Below are 21,508 nucleotides of genomic sequence, written 5' to 3' on the forward strand. Positions count from 1 at the left end.
CTATGAAAATCTCTATGCACACAATCTAGAAAATCTAGAGAAAATGGATAATTTTTGGAAACATATAGCCTCCCAAGCTTGAGTCAGGAAGAAATAGAAATCTTGAACAGGCCAATAATGAGTATCAAGATTGAAACAGTAATATAAAATCTTGCAACAAAAATAAGCCCCAGACCAGAGAGATTTACAGCCGAATTCTACCAAGCCTAGAAAGAAGAACTGGCACCTATCCTACTGAAATTGTTCCATAATATCAAGTAGGGAATCCTTCCTAACTCATTCTACTAATCCAATATCACCCTGATACCAAAGCCAAGAAAGGACACAACAAAAAAAGAAAGCTACAGACCAAAATCCCTCATCAACATAAATGCAAAACCCTCAACAAAATACTAGCAAACCAAATTCAACAGCATATAAAAAAGAGAATGCAATGTAACCAAATGGATTTCATCTCAGGAATGTGAGCATGGTTCCACATATGCAAATCAATAAATGTGATTCACCACATAACCAGAATTAAAAGCAAAGACCATATTATCATCTCAATAAATGCACTAAAAAATTCAATAAAATCCAGCACCTTCATGATAACAACCCCCAACAAATGAGGCATAGAAGAAACACACCTCAAAATAATAAAAGCTATATATGACAAACCCACAGTGAACATCACAGTGAATGGGGAACAATTGAAACAAAACAACGGTGCTCACTGTCACCACTTCTATTCAACATAGTACTGGAAGTCTTAGCCAGAGCAATCAGGAAAGAAAAAGAAATAAAGGGCATCCAAATTGAGAAAGAGGAAGTCAAACTATCCCTACTTGCCAATGATATGATCTTCTATCTAGAGAACACTAAAGACTCCTCCAAAAGACTATTAGAACTGATAAATAATTTCAGTAAACTCAGTTTACAAAATTAAAGTACATATCTTTATAGTGTTTCTATATATGCTAATAACAATCAAGCTGGACATCAAATATGGAACTCAATAACATTTATAATAGCTGCAAAGAAAATAAAATTCCTGAGAACAGACATACCCAAGGAGGTGAAAATCTCTACAGAGAGAACTATAAAACACTGATGATGAAAATCATAGATCACACAAACAAATGGAAAAACATCCCATGCCTCATGGATTGCAAGAATCAACATTGTTAAAATGTCCATACTGCCCAAAGTGATTTACAGATCAATGCAATTTCCATCAAAACCTGCATCATTTTTTCAGAGATCTAGAAAAAGCAATTCTAAATTTCAAATGGACCCAGAAAAGAGCCCAAATAGCCAAAGCAATCCTAAGCAAAAAAACAAATCTGGAGAGATCGGTGTACTTGACTTCAAATTATACTCCAAAGGCTATAGTAACCAAAACAGCATGGTACTGGTATAAGGTAGACACCTAGACCAATGGAACAGAATAAAGAATCCAAATATAAAACCATATAGCTATAACCAACTGATTTTTGACAAAGCAGACAAAAACATGCACTGGGAAAGGACCTCCTATTCAATAAATGGTGCTGGGAAAATTGGATAGCCACATGAAGAAGAATGAAACTGGACCCCTATCTCTCACCATTTACAAAAATTAACCCAAGATGGAATAAATACTTAATTATAAGACCTGAAACCATAAAAATTCTAGAAGAAATTGTAGGAAAAACTCTTCTAGACATTGGCATAGGCAAGGAATTTATGAGTAAGACCCCAGTGGCAAATAAAACAACAACAAAAATAAGTAAATATGACAATTAAACTAAAAAGTATGTGCACAGTAAAGGAAATAATCAACAGAGTAAATAGACAACCTACAGAATGGAAGAAAATATTTTCAAACTATACATCTAACAAAGGGCTAATATATAATGTTAATATATAGAGTTTACAAAGAACTGAAACAAATCAGCCAGAAAAAAACAAATAACCACATCAAAAATGGGCAAAAGACATGAAGAGATGTTTTTCAAAAGAAACAGACAAATAGCCAACAAACATGAAAAAAATGTTCAATATCACTAATTATCAGAAATGCAAATTAAAACTACAGTGACATACCACCTTTCTCCTGTCAGAATGGCCATCATTATTATTAAAAAGTCAAAAAACAATAGATGTTTGTATAGATGTGGTGAAAATGGAACACTTATATAGTGTTGATGAGAATGTAAACTAGTATGACCACTATGGAAAACAGTATGGGATTCCTTAAAGAACCAAAAGAAGACCTACCATTCAATACAGCAATCCCACTACTGAGTATCTACTCAAGGGAAAAGAAGACACTGTTTAAAAATTGTGTTTTCATATAATTTATTTAAATATTGATATTGTGATATTGTGAAAGTTTTATTCATAACTTTAAAATCCCCAATCATAAATAGTTATATCTGTAAAAGCATTTGTATTATTGTTACATTCTGTATGTTTGTGTCATCCCATATTAATATATTGAAATCTTTATCACTAAAGTGATGATATTGGAAGGTAGAGCCTTTGGGAGGTGGGTCGGTCATAAAGGTGGAGTCCTGGTGAATGGGATTAGTGCCACTAGACCATTGTAAAAGGAATAAAAAACCTCCGTTGTCTTTTAGCTCTTTTTTATAGAAGTTTCAGATATCCTTACTAATATAATATAAAGTGCCTTCAGGCCCTTCAAACTAAAATTGTTCTAATGCAGCTACATGCTACAAGACCAGCTGAGCATTGGTTGAGTTTGAACAAGATGACTGAAGAGCTTCAAACAGCTGTGGGACCAGATGTTTCAATGAAGCCCTCTTACAGTTACAACATAGTAATCCAAAAAGATTTATGGAGCATCTCTTACATCAGTCACTTTTGTAAGTGCCTGAGAAGCAATTAGGGTAGACATATATAGCATGTAGGTTGTGCACTACTATACCACTCGAGGGAGTCTTATTTAGACTCCATATGACATGACACAATTCTTATAGATTATGGTGATAATTGTGCCCCTAGAGTTATCAGGAGTTGATGTCCTACATAAGATATTGGATCAAACAGGTAATCTTAATTGCTTTCATAAAATTTAAGAATCAAAGAATTAGGCAATAACTTAATTATAAATAGATATAAACTACGAATGTCTGATTATAACTTGTTATGAATAAAAGTTAGCATGGGAATAGATTAATCATGATCAAAGATGATAAGTTAGATAGAATTGTCAGAGAAGTCCTCATAATGGAAGTAGTGTTTGAGTAGGCCTTGAACTAGTATGAAATACTATGTGGCTATTTGAGAAGAAATAATTTCAGGAGAGGGAAACACAAATATAAAAAGCTTTGATAATGGTATGTGCTTAGTTCATATTTCATGAAGAGCAATAAAGTCAGTGTGGACAGGAACTAGTGAGGATGGTAGACAGTATTAGAAAGTGAGTTTGAAATGCTAAATAATGGAGGATTTTGTAGGCATTCATGGCCTTTAAAATTTATTTTAATTTTGATGGAAAATTAACCATGTGAGAAGATGTTCCATAATAAATAACCAAATATTTCAAGAAATAGGTACTACTCAGTATTTTCTGACATGGCTGAAAAGTAATGAAAGATAAATGCTGAGAATTGGCTTAGGATTCTAAAAAATATAATTAGCTCACTAGTATTTTCTTATGAAGTCAAATTTGTATTTGAGAATAGGAATGAGTCCATCAACAAGTAGCAGCTATTGTGACACCATCCAAACCATCTTTATATTATTTTGTTTATAGCATTTTATATAAGAAAATTTGAATCCCAAAGAAAAAAATCGAATTTGTTTTACTGAGAGTAATACCTATTTGACTTAAAAGGATTATATTTGGAGGTCTTGAACCATTTCTCCAGCTGAGAAAATGACTCTCAAAAAAAGGAAGGCTAATATGTCTAATGAACTGATTTTTATGTAGTATGCTTGGCAATACAAACCCAGACACAAAAATATTTAATAGTATTCTAAGAATTTATAATGACAGTACCTATTTGTTCTAGCAGGTGGGCCAGAAAGAAATGTTAAAAATCTTCCTGTTTAGGGATAAAATATTAAAAATATTTATAGGCATTTCAATAGTAAGTATGGGTTATTTATGTCACTGCATATGGAGGTACAGAATGCTCTAATTAGAAGGTAGAAATTTTGGCATCAACTTTAGAGACAGCAAATTGGTCTAGGGCAAATTGAATTCATGAGTGAGTCATGTAACCAATGGGTTCATGACAATATTTCTCTTGGTACCCCTGAGGCTCTTTATGTTTTTTTTTAGGATTGTCTATCTTGTCAATAGCACACAGCAGATTTTACTTTGTTTGGCAGATATCAGTTTGAGTAGAATTCTTAGTCAGTGTCAGCTCTTTTCCAAGGGCTGTGTGTAAAGTCTTACCAGAATGCACAATTGCTGAAACTCAATACAATAATGTGAACTGAGTTTTATGTGTAGGCATCATTCAGAATGATGACATGCCAAAGTCCTGGATACAGTGGATTACAGCTGGCAGCCACTTGTCAGATATGGATGATCATTTTTGTACCCAAACAACTGACAGAGCTGAGATTCATATTTTTGTCATGCAAAAAAGTAAAAGGACAAATGCAGAAATTCCTGTTCCTCTCACAATTCATGGTTGAACCACAAATTAGCTTAAGAATCCCAGTATCCCTGAGGGTGAATAGACCTACAGGTAGATAAAGAAGGATACCAACTTACCTAGGGGAAATCCAAAAGTCAGTGAAATTAAAAATAAGCAAAATAGCAGGATATTCAGAAAGGGTGATTCCAAGTGAAATAAAACTAATAGAGAAAACATATAACCAATTTGGTAATCAATCAGCAATCAATCAACACAACACATAAGGAAACAATATTCACTTAGTTGTTCAACAAATATTTTAACAAATATTCAATGAAACTCTACTGACAGCCAAGCTTAGTACTAGACATTAGGTATTCAAAATAATCCTCATTTTTCTAAACATGATACCCACTATGTTGCTAAATTTTACATGGCTGTCTTCCATATAACACAAATACAGAGAAAACACATCCAATCAGTTTAAGTTTCCTAAAATTCTAACTGGGGGTGTGTGTGTGTGTGTTCATGTATGTTCATTTAATCCAGATATAGATGTGATACTGTAGATGAATTCTTACTGGGCCAGAGAGAAAGAGGAGCTCAACAGCAACTTATTCTCTCTAAAAGTTCAATGTTGGGCATGTTGAGAACTGGAACTAAATATAAGGTAGGTTGCATCTTCATGGTATTTATAATATGTTTGGTACAGTTTAGTTACAAAAACAATTAGGAAACAATTTTCATCAACATATGATTACTAAAATTAAGCTAAAAATAATTAATGCTAAGATCAGAGACTATAGGTGAACAGTGCAGTACACATAGAACAAACACAAATGAGTTAAGAAAATAAAGACTAACCTACAATGTAGAGATGAAAATAAACAGCAAATATTTTAACCTGAAAATGTGTCCAATCATTCATTACTTTTGTACTGAGAAAATTTAACACTGATAAAAAAAGATAAAGTACTATTGAGAGTTAATTTTAAGAGAATATCAAATTTATTAAAATATTTATAAATTCAGATAACACCTAAATATATACATTTGTCACCTAAGAGGGCCTAGAAGCAATGACTTTCTAGTAGCAACAAACACACTTAATGTTCAGATCTTGATTTTAATACCACTCTTCAATTAAAAACAACCCCAGAGCTCCTTGAAGAAATGGTTTATTCTGTGACCGAATCAGAAAATATTAAATATATAAGATGATCTTAGAGTATCTTGTAGTGTCAGAAAGTAAGGAAGTACTAAATAAAAAAAAGTATGAAGGGAATATATCAAAAGGACACAGGAAGCAAGTTGAAAGAATTCTCAATGGTTAAAGTTGGAATAATTTGAGCCACATAATAAATTAAATAATAGTACTGGATTATAACCCAAAATTTAAAATAAATATCCATGTTCTCACATAAGTATAAATAACTGATTGAATAAAATAAATAGATGAAAGAGAGTAGATAAATCTCTAGTACAGAAAAATCTCTAATAAATTATGTAGATACTCTGCCCTTAAAAAGATAAAGCATAACTCCCCACACCTTAAGGGTAGAATACGTAGTGACTTGCTTCCAAAGAATACCATATGGCAAATGAGAGAAAAAGAGTAACTTTACAGTGGAGGAACCTGAGAAACACCTCCTGAGCCAAAGGTCAAGGTTAATATCAGTAGTGATAAATCATGTTAATAGTATGTACCCTTGACATATGATGAAAATAACACTCATTCTGTAATATTTCTCCCCAAAACTTATAAGCTAGGTCTCATGAAGGGAAACACATCAAGAAAATCCAAATCTAAGGACATTCTTTAAATCAGTAGTTCTCAAAACTGTTAAGGGCGTTAAAAACAAGGAAAGTCTTTATAATTGTCAGAGACAAGAGGAAATATGACAACTCATTGTAATGTATATCCAAGAAGGAATACTGCAGTAGAAAAAGGATTCTAGGTGAAACTAAGGAAATCTGAATAAAGTACGGACTTGAGTTAATAATAAAGTATCAATATTGGTTAATTAATGTGATAAGTTTACTATACTAAGATACGAATAGGGGATACTGGGTATGAGGTAGATGGTAACTCTGTTATTTTCCCAATTTTTCGCTATAGCTAAAGTTACTGTAAAACAAAATTTTAAGAAAAAAAAATTTGGACAAACCTTAGACTTGGAGAAAATACTTGCAAAACATATATGTGATAGGATCTGGAATATGTCTTACAACTTATTAAGAAGAAAATTTAATTAATTTTTAAAATGCAAGAAAATTAAAAATTTTAATTGCACTTCATAATAAAGGATATCTAGACAGAAACAACCATATGAAATGATTCTTAGAATCATTTTTCAGCAGAGAAATGCAAGTTATAACCACAATTAAATACCACCAAACACCTATTAGTTTAATTAACTTTTTTTTAAAAAAAAACTTTTAATTCCAAGTCTTTTCTTGATACGGAACAAATGGAAATCGCATATATTGCTGGTGGGAATGCAAAATGCAAAATGGCTCAGTCACTTTGGAAAAGTTTAGACATACTGTATCTCATAAAGTTAAATATGTATTTATCCTGTGATCAAACATTATCACTCATAAGTATTTACCTGGAAGAAATGAGAATATATGCTTATCCAAAAACCAGTACATAAATGGTTATAGAAGCTTTATTTATAATAGCCCCAAGCTAGAAATAACTGAAATGTTCATTATTTTGAGCCTGGATAAATAACACTGTGCCCATATAATGGAATAATATGCCACAGTATTATTATAATCAACTCATTCAGCCATGGAACAAGAATGAATCTCAAAGATATTATTATGCTTAGGAAAAGAGACAAATACTAAGTGTTACATGCTATATGCCAGGGGCTGGGGGTACAGATAGGGTATTAACTGAAAATTGGCTTAAGGAAACTTTGGGAGGATGATATATTCTTTATCTTGATTAGGTTTATGGTTACATAATTCTAGACATTTGTCAAAACTCAATGAACTGTATACTTAATTTAAAGGTGAATTTTTCATAAATAAATTATAAATCAATAAGTCTGACTTTTTTAAAAATGGAATTACTTATATAAATATATTTATTTTTAAAAAGGCAGAAAAAGAAAATATTTAATTAGGAAAAAATGGGACAAAGAGCAATATGAATATAGTAATGCAGGACAAGTTTTTGGGTGGCCTTGGACTGACCTAGTTCTCTTCGCTTTTCTCATTTGTGGTTTTCAAAAGTAACTAGAATGTGCTAGCAATACAGTATCTTGAGATAAAGAGGGACTGGCTGGAGCAGCCTGGGTTCTGGCATAGGTCCCCCCAGAACAGGATGTCCTTCAACACTTTAGTCTACTGTTCATGTAACCCACAAGGTGTAAAATCAGAATGGGCTGCTTTAGGAGACCCCTCAGCTGCAGGGGAAGTGGGGCATGTGCAGATGAGAGTCTATCCGCCCTTAGCAGCTTTTCTAAGCATTGGTGGACTGGCTTGCCCTGAATCCTGTCTTCTACTGTTTCTTGTTGCCTATCTGTAAGTAATAAATCTTCTTCCTGTAACTTCCTGTATATGGATGGATGTTCTTTCTCACTGGACTAAGATAAACCGGTAACCAGTGCACAGCAAATCTGCTTCACAAGTATATTTAAACTCAAGCATAGTAATTGTCACTTTAAGTGTAAATATTGTAGAAACACCAATTAAAAGGTAAAAACTCTCAGATTTGATAAACAAGCAAGACTCAAATATGTGTTGTCTGCAAGAAAACTTCAAATATAAAAACATAGATTGGCTAAAAAACAAAAGAATAGAAAATATATACAATGCCAACATTAATAAAAATAAAGCTGCACTATTTACATTAATATCAAAGTAGATTATAAAACAAAATGTTACCAGAGATTAAAAAACAGTTATTTTTAAAATAATAAATAGGTCAATTCATCAAGAAGGCATAGGACTATTTTTGTCTATGTACCTAATGACAACATAAAAAAAACCTCAAAGTAATTATGTTGAGTGAAAAAATGCAAAAATGAGCATTTATTACATTATTCCATTTATAGGATTCTTTAAGGGACAAAACAATCTATATAGAAAGCATATCAGTTTTTCCCTGGCCATGATGGAATGTGGACAAGTTGGGAGGAAAGGATGAAAAAATGCCAAAAGAAAATTTGTAGGTGATGGATGATTTTATCTTAATTGGGGTGATGGTTTCATAGTTGCATATGTGTGTCAAAAGTTATCCAATTATACACTTTAATTATAAAGTGGTTTTCCCTCATTGGCAGTGGCCACATTCCAAGAGCCCCAGAGGGTGCTTGAAACTGCAGATAGTACCGAACCCTGTGTACACTGATTTTTCCTATACATAATACTAATAAAGTTTAATTTATAAATTAGGTGAGCAAAAGGTTAATGATAATATCTAATAATAAAATAGGACAATTATAACAATATACTATCCATAATTTGATGGATATAAGATTCATTCTTTAGATCTTTAAATCTCAACATACAATTTTTTTTTTCTTTCCTTATTACATTGAGAACTTTTACCTTTTATCGTAAAGGAAACACTTTAGAGGTTCTCTTTGGCATATTAGAATTTCCAGCCTTAGTACTTTTGTGCTTTGGGGCCGTTGTTAAGTTAAATAAAGGTTATTTGAACAAAAGCACTACAATACTGCAACAATTAATCTGATAACCAAGACAGCTACTAAGTGACTGAAGGAGCAGATAGTGCAGACAGTATGGACACCCTGGAAAAAGGGATGATTCGTGTCCTGGTCAGGATGAAGCAGGACTGCGGGAAATTTTATCATACTACTCAGAATGGCATGCAATTTAAAATTTAAGAATTGTTTATTTCTGGAATTCTTCATTTAATATTTTTGGACAATGGTGACCATGAGTAACTCAAACTATGAAGAGTGAAACTGCAGACAAGGGAGGAGTACGGCAAATGTTTCATTGTAGAATATTTATTCCTCGATATAACTCTAAAAAATTACAAGCAAACTAAATGAATTAAAAAATCAGTACCCAAACATGTCATTCCTCTTATCAAACACTTTAGTGGATTTCCATTATATTCAAAGTATAAACTAAACACGCTACATTGGTAAAGTTATAAAAGGATTTATCTCCTGCCCAAGCCTGTAGACAGTACTCTGGCCTTTCTCTCACTGCCTTTTTCTTTCTAGCCAAACTAGACTTCTTGCTGTTTTGTGAAGACAGCATGTCAATTCTTGCTCTGAGAAATTTATTATTGTTATGTTTTTGACCTATAACACTCTTACCTTGACATGTCTTTTTCCCCTTACTTCTAAAAGTCTCTTTGATTCTCTAAGTATGTCATCATATACAAAACTATTATTTTCAATAATGATTTCTTCTTTCCAAGGTTAAGGATTTTCATAAGTTTTATGCTTTATAAATTTAGACAGAAACTTCCAAAACATAATACTTTCAATAGAAAGTCTTCTCTTAGCTTTGGTTTTATACTTCTTAGTCTACTATTTCACCCTTAACAATGACATATGGATGTTAATGCTGAGATTTATGATCCACTTAAAATTAATTTTTGTGTATGGTGTGAGATGGGGCTGAATTTTATTTTTTGTATATAAATACTCAGTTAATGGAACACCGCTTACTGAAAATGCAATCTTTTTCATATCGGATTGTTGTGGTATATTTGTCAGAAATAAAAATTGCTATATATGTGGATTTATTTATGAGCTTTCTATCTTTATTCATATGCATTGATGCTTGTTAATTACTGTAGCATTCTAGCAAGTGTAAGTTCTCCAAGTGTTTTGATAATTTTCTAAATTGCTTTGAATATCCTAGGTCTGTTATATTTTCATATAAATTTTTGAATCAGACTTTAGCTTCTATAAAAAAAGAAAAGGAAAAAAGATTTTATGGTATTTTGATTGAAATCACACTAATAATAGATCATTTAATAAGAGAACTGACATCTTAAGAATACTGAATTTTCTTAAATATAAACATGAGTTTCTTCATTTATTAAAATCTCCCTTAATTTAATTCAGCAATATTTTGTAGTGGTTAGTTAAAGGAGTTGGCTAACTTTTGTTAAAGTTATCCCTAAATGATTTATACTTTAGAGACAGTTATGAATGAAATTGTATTTATTTTATTGTTTTTTCATGTTTGCTGCTAGTATAGGCATTTAATTGATTTTGCATAGTAGCTTTGTATCCGGTGATCTTAGAAATCAATTATTTGTTCTAGTAGTGGGCTTTTTCTAAGAAAACATTTATGCTAGTAATATGAAAAAGCAAACTGTTTCAGCACCCTCAAAGGATCACACTAACTCTCTAGCAATGGACTCCAACTAAAAAGAAATTTTTGAAATGTCAGATAATGGAATTCAAAATGTGATTTCAAGTAAGCTTAATAGGATTGATGGAAAAGTTGAAAACCAACAAAAGGAAAACAAAAAATAAGTTGGGACGTGAAAGAAAAATTCATTAAAGTAATAATTTGAAAAAGAAACATACTAGAACTTTTGGAAATAAAAGAATCATTTTGGAAAGTTCAAAATACAGTGGAAAGTTTTAATAACAGACTAGACTACACAGAAGAAAGAATTTCAGAGCTTTGAAGACAGGCTTTCGAAGTAACCTAGTCAGTCAAAAATATGCCTTTGGAAATAGAATGTTACTTTTTCCTTTTCTGACCATATTGCAATGGCTAGGGCTTCCACAACAATGTTGATTAAAGGTGGTATGATTAAAAATTTTTGGTTTTTATTGGAATTTGGGAGAAGTTTAAAAGTTTTTAACATAAGTTTACTGCAGTTATCTTGCAGATGATCTTTGTTTTTTGTCAGATTATGGAGATTATCTTCTATTTAATATTTTTAGTTTGCTCAAAGTTTTTCTCATGAATGAGTTTTAAGTTTGTCAAATAATTTGAATCTAACTAGATTCTGAATCTGAATTTAATTTTATGAGATTTATATTTCATTATATCAAAATATTAAATTACATTGATTTACAAGAGCTAAAATAAACTTACATTCTTGGATAAACTTTACTTCTTAGTCAATATGTTTTTAATATATTGCCTAATTTGATTAGTTATGATATTGATACATTTTTAAGTATTTTGTATAAACATGAAGAATATTGGTGCGTAATTTTATATCATTATTCTCTCTTTTTTAAAGTAGGATGTCTTTTTCAGAGTTTAGTATTAGGTTATGACGGACTCACAGGAAGAGTTATGGTTTCTCTTTTTCTTTGTTTCCCCAAAAAGATTGTGTAAGACTTTGTTATTCATGACTTAAAGTTTACTGGAATTCACCAATGAAGCCATCTGTACCTAGAGGTTTCTTTGATGGAAAGTTTCAAACTATAAATCTGATGTCCTTAACGGAGATAATTGTACTGAAAGAGTTAAGTATATGATACTCCAAAATGCCCCTATCTGGCATATTGATTATTTTGAGCTGAAAGCATGTGAGAGGCAGGAGTTGTAGATAGGGTTATTCACAAAATATAAAGGTCTGGGAAAGAAAATGTAAGAGAAGCCCCTTCTGGAAAACATCTATGAAATACTGACACTAGTCCGAGTGGCAAGCTCTTCTGATAATGATATCCCAGTTCGGGCCTTATCTATTGGTGCGGATTGTTACAGTGTGGAAAGAATCGGAATTTGAGAGTTGTGATGTAGAGTTGGGAAGTCTTTTTCTCTTGTTTAGGAACTCAATTTTGAAGGTGGGTTTTCATCACAAATCCAATGAAATTTGTTAATAATTTGTGACTGCTATACCAGTGTGAGATTCTCAGATTTTTCTGGAATCTCAGATGAAATACAGGATCGATGCTAGCACAAGACAAATGTGATTCCTTTATGTCATCCAGGGTGATCTCTCAATTCCTTTTCTTAACAAGTCAACTGACAAATATAGTTTTTTCCTAAGAGTAATGAAAACAAACGCATATTAATTATGAGTATTATATGCTCAAAGTGGAAAATCCATTATGAGTAATAAACTGCTGCTTTGTTTTATGAAGAAATAACACAACAGTATTGTTACGTAATTAAAAAATATTTGAGCCAAAATTCATACCTACTGCATCATTTATTAAAATTCAAATATGCTATTATGCTTTAAAACGAAGTATTGGATTAAAAACAAACTAAAAATTAATTCCACTAGCAAAGTGGGAAATAACAAGAGTGAGAAGAATTGCATATTTATAACATTCATTGTTTAGTTTTCTTATTTACAAAAAGATTATTAAAAGTAAATAGACTGAATTACTTGACCTGAAAGTTCCTCTATTACTCCAATATTCTATAATTCTATATTTGAATGACTATTACTTTTTAAAATTTCTTTTTGTTATTTTAAATATTTAGCTAAAATATCAATATTGATTGTTCCTATTTTTATATAATTTTATTTTAAAGGATAAATCAAGCAAAAGTTTTTCATTTGCTGAACTTAAAAAAAATTGCAATCCAGATAGCCAAGTGTTAATAAGAACTACATGCACTGCAGAAAATGGAAATCTGGGGCCAAAGGGGGTGGATGATAAATCTAGTTTAGAATTGAAATCTAGTGGGAGACATACGGGCGGTGCCCACGCAATTCAACACAATGGAACTGAATATCAGGTATATGCTCATGAGAACAATGATTTGTCAAAATTGTCTGTGTGATGTTATTTAGTATTTAGAAGGACAAATAATGCAAAGGCATGTAAAATTCCTTTTTTATTATGATTGGTTTTTGCTGTTGACTCCTCATACTGATTTAATTTAATTCAGTCAAAGCATATTTGTCACAAGTCTTTTAGTAGCGTGCACACACACACACAAACACACCTGTAAAATTCTTGAGTTATATTGAAGAAAAGCAAATGTTTCAATTCTTTGACTATAAATTCTTCCAGGCAAATTTCTTTATAAATTCTATACAATCAAATTAATATATTCCTAAGTATAAGTACATTTCTTCTTTAGCATTGTATTATATCAAGAACGTTTTAGAATACAACTTCTAGAGAGTTCTAACACTCATTTTGATTCATATGAAGAAAAGAATTAATATTTTTGTTAAAGAGTGATAATAATCCAACATTTTTATGAGGCTAGATCTTAATTGAACTAAATTTAAATTGAAATTTTAATTGGAAAGGAATTTTTCCATTGTTAGATCAAGAATCTATTCAATTTAGGCCTGTGCCAGATTTGTAATTCCCCTCATTTATTTTGAGTATGTGCATTATCTTAAAGATAATTCTCTAATTCAAGAAAACAATAATGCAGTATTTTAATCTCTTTGACACTGGTAAATACTGTTACTAACTAGATATATTTTTGGTTCCACAGTTATAGTGCACATTTACTCAACAATAACAAACCAATTGCATTTATTAGAATTAAATTTCCGTCATGACTATGAATCTGTTTGGAGGAAAAGAAAATTATTTAAGCAGCCATGTAGAAAGTATTTAAGTGAAAAATGTATGCATTTGCTATGACTCATTGACCCCCTTCCAGTAAGTTTAACTTAATTTTAAACATTCCTTTTTGTATATCATGGAAAATTTGAACTGCAAAGAGGTATAACAATGCATGTCTGGACACTTAATACGTAGTTCATTTGTCATGGAAAAAGAAAACTACAGTAAAAACAAAATGATTTGTAAGTAGGTCTCATATTTGGTAATATTTTATTAATATAAAGGCAAGCTCTTAGAATATATCCAATAGCCCTTTCTTGAGTACTAAATGGTTAGCAAGAGTCTTGTAATTTTAGCTGAAGAAATGAAATTCTGCCTAATAGACTTAGATTAAATACCAGAAGGTCACAGTATAAAAACTATGTATGAAAAAGGCAATTACCTTATTTGTGTACTTTTTGTAAAAGCTTAACTTAGTAGGTATACAAATAAAAAGAATATTTGCCTTGGTTTGACATGAATGGGAAAAAATAGTGAGAAGGTATTTCCTTTCTTAAGAGTTTAAAAAACAAGTCACAGCACATATATATTTTCAACATATATAATTCTTAACACCACTTCTTAGGAAGGCAACTATGTCTCATTCTAGAGCTAATTTGAGAAAAAAATAAGAAATCTTTTCCTTGCTACCAGTATATGAGGTTTTATTGCATATCTAAAATATCGATTCCATATATCTATTGAAATTAGTTATGTCATCATCTCTGGAAGGGCTCAGCTACGAATAGGAGAATTTTTCTTCTGATCATCTCTTGTCACCACACTTGTGTAGGCTATGACTGCTGAGACCAGACATTGACATCTAGATAATATGACTGTGAAGATGGTGACCTCTTGAATTGAATGCTTCGATTTCTTGGGAATTTGGGGGTTTTGTAATCATTATGTTGTTACTGGTTAGGTATCTAGAATCATTTTATTGAGTATATGTGACTGATGCAACGACTGCACGGGCAGACAAGGGGTCCCTTTCCTCCATGTAAGGTTATAGCTGACAGCCCTATAAAAAACAAAAAGCAGTTTAACAAGGGGGATGTATAACAAATTTATCTGATCATACTTTTGTCATTGGCGCTCTCATAATCAAAACCCAAAGATACAGGGAAAATTATCCATTTTTATGCTTAGGTTCAATGAAGAATGAACAGCCATGTATTAATAGAACTGTGATCGAACCAAAAGGATATGATTTAATGCCACTAGACTGAGTGGGGAAACCTATCAAGACCTGTCTGTTTAGATTCTTTTAGGCTTTTCTGTGCAGTGTTCCTTCTTCCCAGGTATGGGACAGGACTCTGTCTGGAATAGGCGTCTTAGGACCTATAATCAGACAATGTGGGTCAGAGAATTTCTTTATGGCCAGTTCTTCCACAGAAAAGCAGGAGAAAATTAGAGTAATATTGTTAGGTTTTATGGCTGGCTTTAAGGGAAAGGGGTTCTGTTTCCCCTGACCCACCCCGGGGAAGACGGATCCTAGTTTCTATGGTGAGCCATAGTGGAAATGAAGGATAAGAGATCTGAGGGCAGGAGAAGATCCAAAGGAGACTTTGCTTCTGAGGCCTTCAATTTGGTGTATCACTTTTTGAGCAGCAACATGCCCATAATGACTAATTTGGGAAGTTATCACTACTAAAAAAGAATTCAACTGACTTTAATTTCTTGATTTCTAACATATAAAATAAAGTAAAATGAAATAAAATAGACTCTATAAGCATAATTTAACAAGAAAATCACTTAAGTTCCATACAAGTATACAGAGACACATGAATATCTCATGAAGCCCCTATTATTGAAAATACTATTATCACTTAAAAACTTCAAAATAATTTCAAAAATAAAACTGAATGATAATGGTAATACAAATTTGAGGAGAGCTTTCTATGTGCAATGTAAACTTAATGAATTTTTGAGATTGAAATACCCCATGTTTTTATTAACATAGTTTTAAGTAGACAGGGAAGAGACAATGTCCACCAGTGAATTTTCTGATCTTGTAATCTCTATCTTTAAAAATGAGATCTAATTTTTTTTTAATGCTAGAAATCTGAGCTTTGCTAGATGATTTTCAAGCATGTCTGAAGTTTCTGTAAAGGAGGGCTTACATTTTGATTTTCCTTACTTATTCTTTCTTTCTTTTCTTATGGCTGTCCATCTTCTATGAACACACAAACAGGAATCCTAGGATTGATAATTATTGTGTCTGTCCCTTTAATTTTGTTTTCATTCCTTGAGTTTAGATTCAACACGAAATTTACTGAACAAATGAGAGTGGAACCTAATCCATAGAGTGCTACAGAAATCTGTAATGGTGTAGAATTATGTGATTCCAGAATTGCCACTAACTTCGAAAGTGTCTACTATGAACATAGACCAACTATCATGTTTTTCAATTGTCTTTGCTATAATTCAGGAGGATGATACAAGTATATGAATAAAAATATCCATGTTCATATAATTAACACAATGGGTTCTACACACCTAAACTGATTTTTCTTTTCCTTTTTGGATTATTTATTTATTTTTATTTACGGAGACAGGGTCTCACTCTGTTACCCAGGCTGGAGTGTCATGGTGTGATGATAGCTCAATGCAGCCTTGAACTCCTGGTCTCAAGCAATCCTCCTGCCTCAGCTTCCCAAATCTCTGGGATTATAGGCAGGAACCACCATTCTCAGCTCCAAACCGATTTTTCAGTTTGGAGAACTTCCCAGAAAAGCCACATAATAAAGCATACTGATCAATACAGGTTTTATTTATCTAAAGAAAATTTCTATAGGCTAATATTCAATGATAGAATATAATTTAGGACAAACAAATTATGCTGTCAAAAAAATAAAGGCTATAGATTATTTGACTTAATTTTCTCACCATTAAACAAACTCAAATAATAATTCAATACCATAACACAAAGATTTACAAGATTTATTCAACTATCCATCTTTTTTATTTTAGAGATTTCTCACAATGTTTCTAAGTATTTTCCCATTTAATTGTTATTTAAACTATGGAAATTATAAAGAAGCATAAAGTAAATTAAATGATAATTTAAATCTTTCTTTTAATAAAAAGTACGCAAAAATTCCAATTTTTCTTGAAATTATTACTATTTTTTATTTTATGACATTATATTTATAAAACACTACCACACATTTTATTTATATCTCAAAAGACTTCAGTATAATTACATTCATTTGGCAAATGAAAAAGCTGAGGCTTAGAGAATAAAATCATTGACTTCAAAATGACATAGGCATCTGTTACAATCTATTGTTTAACCACTTTTCCCCTTATTTTTATAGTCTGTTTCTTTCAAAGTAGATAAGCTGTATTGGGATTCCTTCAATTGTAAGTGAGAGAAAATCAAGCCAAATTATTTTTAACAAAAAGAGATTTAGTGGTCTCCAGTAACTGAGAAGATCAGAAGTAGGTATCGCTTTGGGCATGGATGAGTTCAAAAACAACAAAAAGTATGTGATGATGTATGAGGTCCTCCAGAGAAACAGAATCAATGGGATATAGATCTAGGTCTACATCTAGATATATGAAACCTCCACCCTCATGTGATCATATAAGCTAGTCATTTTAAGAAATTAGCTCATGTGATCACATGATGGTAGAGGTGCAAGCCCAGTGTCTGCATGATAAGCCAGCGGTCTGGGGACATAAGAAATGGTTGCAGTCTGAATCCAAAGGTACCCTGCTGGCAGAATTCCTTTTTTATTGGAGAAGGTTAGTCTGTGTTCTTTTAAGACCTTCAGCTGATTGGGTAAGGTCCACCCACATTACAGAGAATATCTGCTTTATTCAAAATCCAATTTAAATGTCAATCTCATCCAAAAAAAAAAAAAACACTTTCACAGAAGCATCCAGAATGCTTTTTGACTAAATATATGGGTACCTTTTGTGGCCTACCCAAGTTGACAAATAAAATTAAGCATCACAAATAATCTTGTTTTTCTTGATATCCCTGCCCTACTCTACTCTTTTTTCTCTCTCTCTCTTTCTCTCTCTCCCCCACCCCTATTCTCTTCCCTTGGTAAAGGGATTCTGGTCCCTTCTCACAATCTGAAGATTTATGAGGAAATGGGTAATTTATTTTTTTCTGATAGCTCTAGAAAATGTCCTCAGAATCTTTGGACTGAATTAGTACAACCCATAAACAAATAATTGTGGCTACAAGGATCTAAAGTCCTGTGACCCTGGGTCTAGATGAGATCTCTGAATATAAACATTGGAATCTTTTGCTGTACCAAGGGAAGGTACACAACAAAAAAACCTGAGTTATGTCTCTCCTATGTTATCAATCATGCAAATTTTAAATAAACCATTTGGTTTCCCTGATCATCACCTAAATGCACATCAGGGAAGGATACCAATTGGATATCAGACTGAGACTGGGGGTGGGGGGAGGGGATGGGTGTATGCCTACATGATGAGTGCATTGCGCACCGTCTGGGGAATGGTCATGCTTGAAGGTGCTGACTCAGGGAGGTGGGGGGGAGGGGATGGAGATATGACTACATGGTGAGTGCCAGGCGCACTGTCTGGAGAATGGACATGCTTGAGGCTCTGACTCATGCGGATGGGTGGGACACGGACAATGTATATAACCTGAGCTTTTGTACCCCCATGAAGAGCTGAAATAAAATAAAAAAAAAAAAAGAAAAGAAAAGGCACCTATTTTTTTAGGTTACAGTAAAGTTACATGCATTAAATCATAAAAAAGAGTAATGGTCTTACTGAGATATAAGCATTCATATACAGCAGATTGAAGAGAGGGTTAACATAAAAGGTTGGGAGCTAAGCTTCCCCAGTTATTCCATTTTGGCACAATGATAAAAACCTTCCTTCAAAATAGGAACAGACAAATAAAATACTTACACAATGAATTGGGAAGACAATACTACTTCGTGTGCAAGCATGGAAATTTTAAAGAAGAGCATATATATCAACGTTTAAAGGAAATTTCAAATAAATAACGCGAACAATTCAATAGTAATGGATTTTTATGATTATCTAGTCTGCTTTAAACTTCTTCTTTTTGTTTAAAATACCGAATATGAGATCATTTCTGACATGCTATCCATGTCCTGAAAGAAATCAGAAATAGAGATACTAAGAGAAAACTTATTTTTAATTTATGCGAGTAAGAGTTAATGTTTTGCTTAGAAATTGATCTACTCTTCTTAAGTTGAACATAGCATTTATTTCCTGATGCATGCAGAGATAAATATTCAAAGATATGTATAGCTCCTAAACTTGTTAGACATTTTTTTATTCTTTAATATTAGTTCTTAATTCCACTTGGTATCCTCCTCCAGTATCTTTTAGTCACACAAGGTTTCAGAAAAGCTTTTTTTAAATGGAATGCAAAATCCTGAGATTTGTGCCTCTTCTTCCTTTCAAATGCCTTTAGTCTAACTTCAGAATATGATTTGAAATCTTATGTACTATTCTGTTGCTTAACTGTTGTATAAAACATAGTACATATTCAAGTAGCCAGGTTCACACTTCCCATATTAAGACACAAGCCTTATTGCATCAACAGAACATGTGGTAGGGAATAGTCTCTATGTAGGTAGAATTCTTATATTCCTTTTAGTAAATATTAATATTTCTTATTAAACTCATAATAACATTCTTCACATTTCAGAGTTAATATGTCAAGACAAGTATCTCTAAGTCTAAGAAGACAGGAAAATTGTTGAAGCGCCACATCATAATTCCTGGATAATGTTTTGAAAGTCCATTAATATAAATAGCATGCATTTATCTCTGAATCTGCTTGAGCTGCTCATTTAACTTTAGACCACTTCTTTGCAGTAGTATGTATGGAGTACCATGTTATTTGATTATGTTGTGTGATAAACCTTTAGAATAAATTATAGATTTAAAATGACTATTCATTCTGTAATGGGTGAACCAAGTAATGTAACAATGAATCCGTAGTGACCATTTAAAATGGAATTCAAGAAAAAGAACACTTTATTTGCTTCATAAAAACCTGTGAGGCATTGCTATTGAATAACGTAAGCAGAATGCAGCCATATAAATCTTCTTAATTTACATCTAGGGCTTCATTATGCATATTTGATAGCACTCTGCAGAACTTTAATTTACAGACTTTTGGAATTTTACCAATCCCAAAAGAAGAGCTAAACATGCCTGTTGGAACATTTAACTGAAGTAAGTCACTGGAGATTTCCTTAATGAGTACAGAATTATCAGTTATTTGCATTCCTTATAGATTTAAAGCAATAAGGCCTATTAACATGATAATGGCAAATGCATTTTGAATGCAAGTATTTCAGAAACTATTCACTAACATGCACAACTCATAGTATAAATTTCCAAGTATGCATTGAATTTGAGTTACCATTTGTTTACCTCATCTAAATAGGTTATATGATGCAAATAGCCACATACTGAATAGCATGTCAATAAATCAACTTAAAAGAAACAATATTAACTAGACACTAGATTTTGAGTGTGAGCTGATCTTATCACATATCATGTTAATAAAGTATACAAAGTAAAATGGTAATAATTCCTATGAAAGTGTTTTAAGAAAATCAAATTATTCCTGTTTTCAATGACCAACTATAACCATCTTTAATCTTTTTAGGAAGCTTCTATTTCAGGAATTTTGCACTAAATGTGTGCATTGCATTTTTGTAAAATGCAAGTGTTAGCTCTTTGTTCTTTTTCTCAACACTAACTAAATGATGATTCATAAATGGGAGAGAAGTAAGTTGATGATGTAAAATTATAGAACTGATATTTGTTGAAAGAAAAACATTTTTTTGTGATTAGTTAGTCTTGGCTTTAGCTTTCCTTCTAACAGCCTAAATAATCTGCCCACCCATGTGTATAGTGGAATAATGAGTTTAATCTTAGACCACATATAATTGGGTAATTGATTTCCATTATGAGACATATAATACATTCGCCACAGTAAAATAGCAGCAACTAAGTAAACCACTAAAATTAGGATGCATTAAATGCTATCATGCTTTATAGAGAATTAGACAGAGTCCTGAGCCATGCCAAATATATAGTAAAGTTTTACTTTCATCATGCAGGTATATTTTTATTTTATTTGATGATGTGGATAACATGTGAGTTTCCCGAATGTGAGGCATTGCCGCGTTCTCTCTATAGAGCATTGCCGTCATAAAAAGGACAATGTTCAGCATCACATTTGTCCGTATCTCCCTGGGGAGGCTGTTGTAACACATTAGCAGACTCCAGACTCTCTGCTCACCCCTCCTTTCAGTAAAGCAAAAAAGAAAAACTTCTCTGGAAGGTTTATATGCTTCTCTTCAATTTTTGAAAATGCCAAAATAAAATCCTTTAGGCAAAGAAGAGAAATTGTTCATCCACGGCTATTGAAATGCAGGTTCATTTTAGTGG

Source organism: Lemur catta, chromosome 4 (assembly GCF_020740605.2).
Source record: "Lemur catta isolate mLemCat1 chromosome 4, mLemCat1.pri, whole genome shotgun sequence".
In the NCBI taxonomy this organism is placed as follows: Eukaryota; Metazoa; Chordata; class Mammalia; order Primates; family Lemuridae; genus Lemur; species Lemur catta.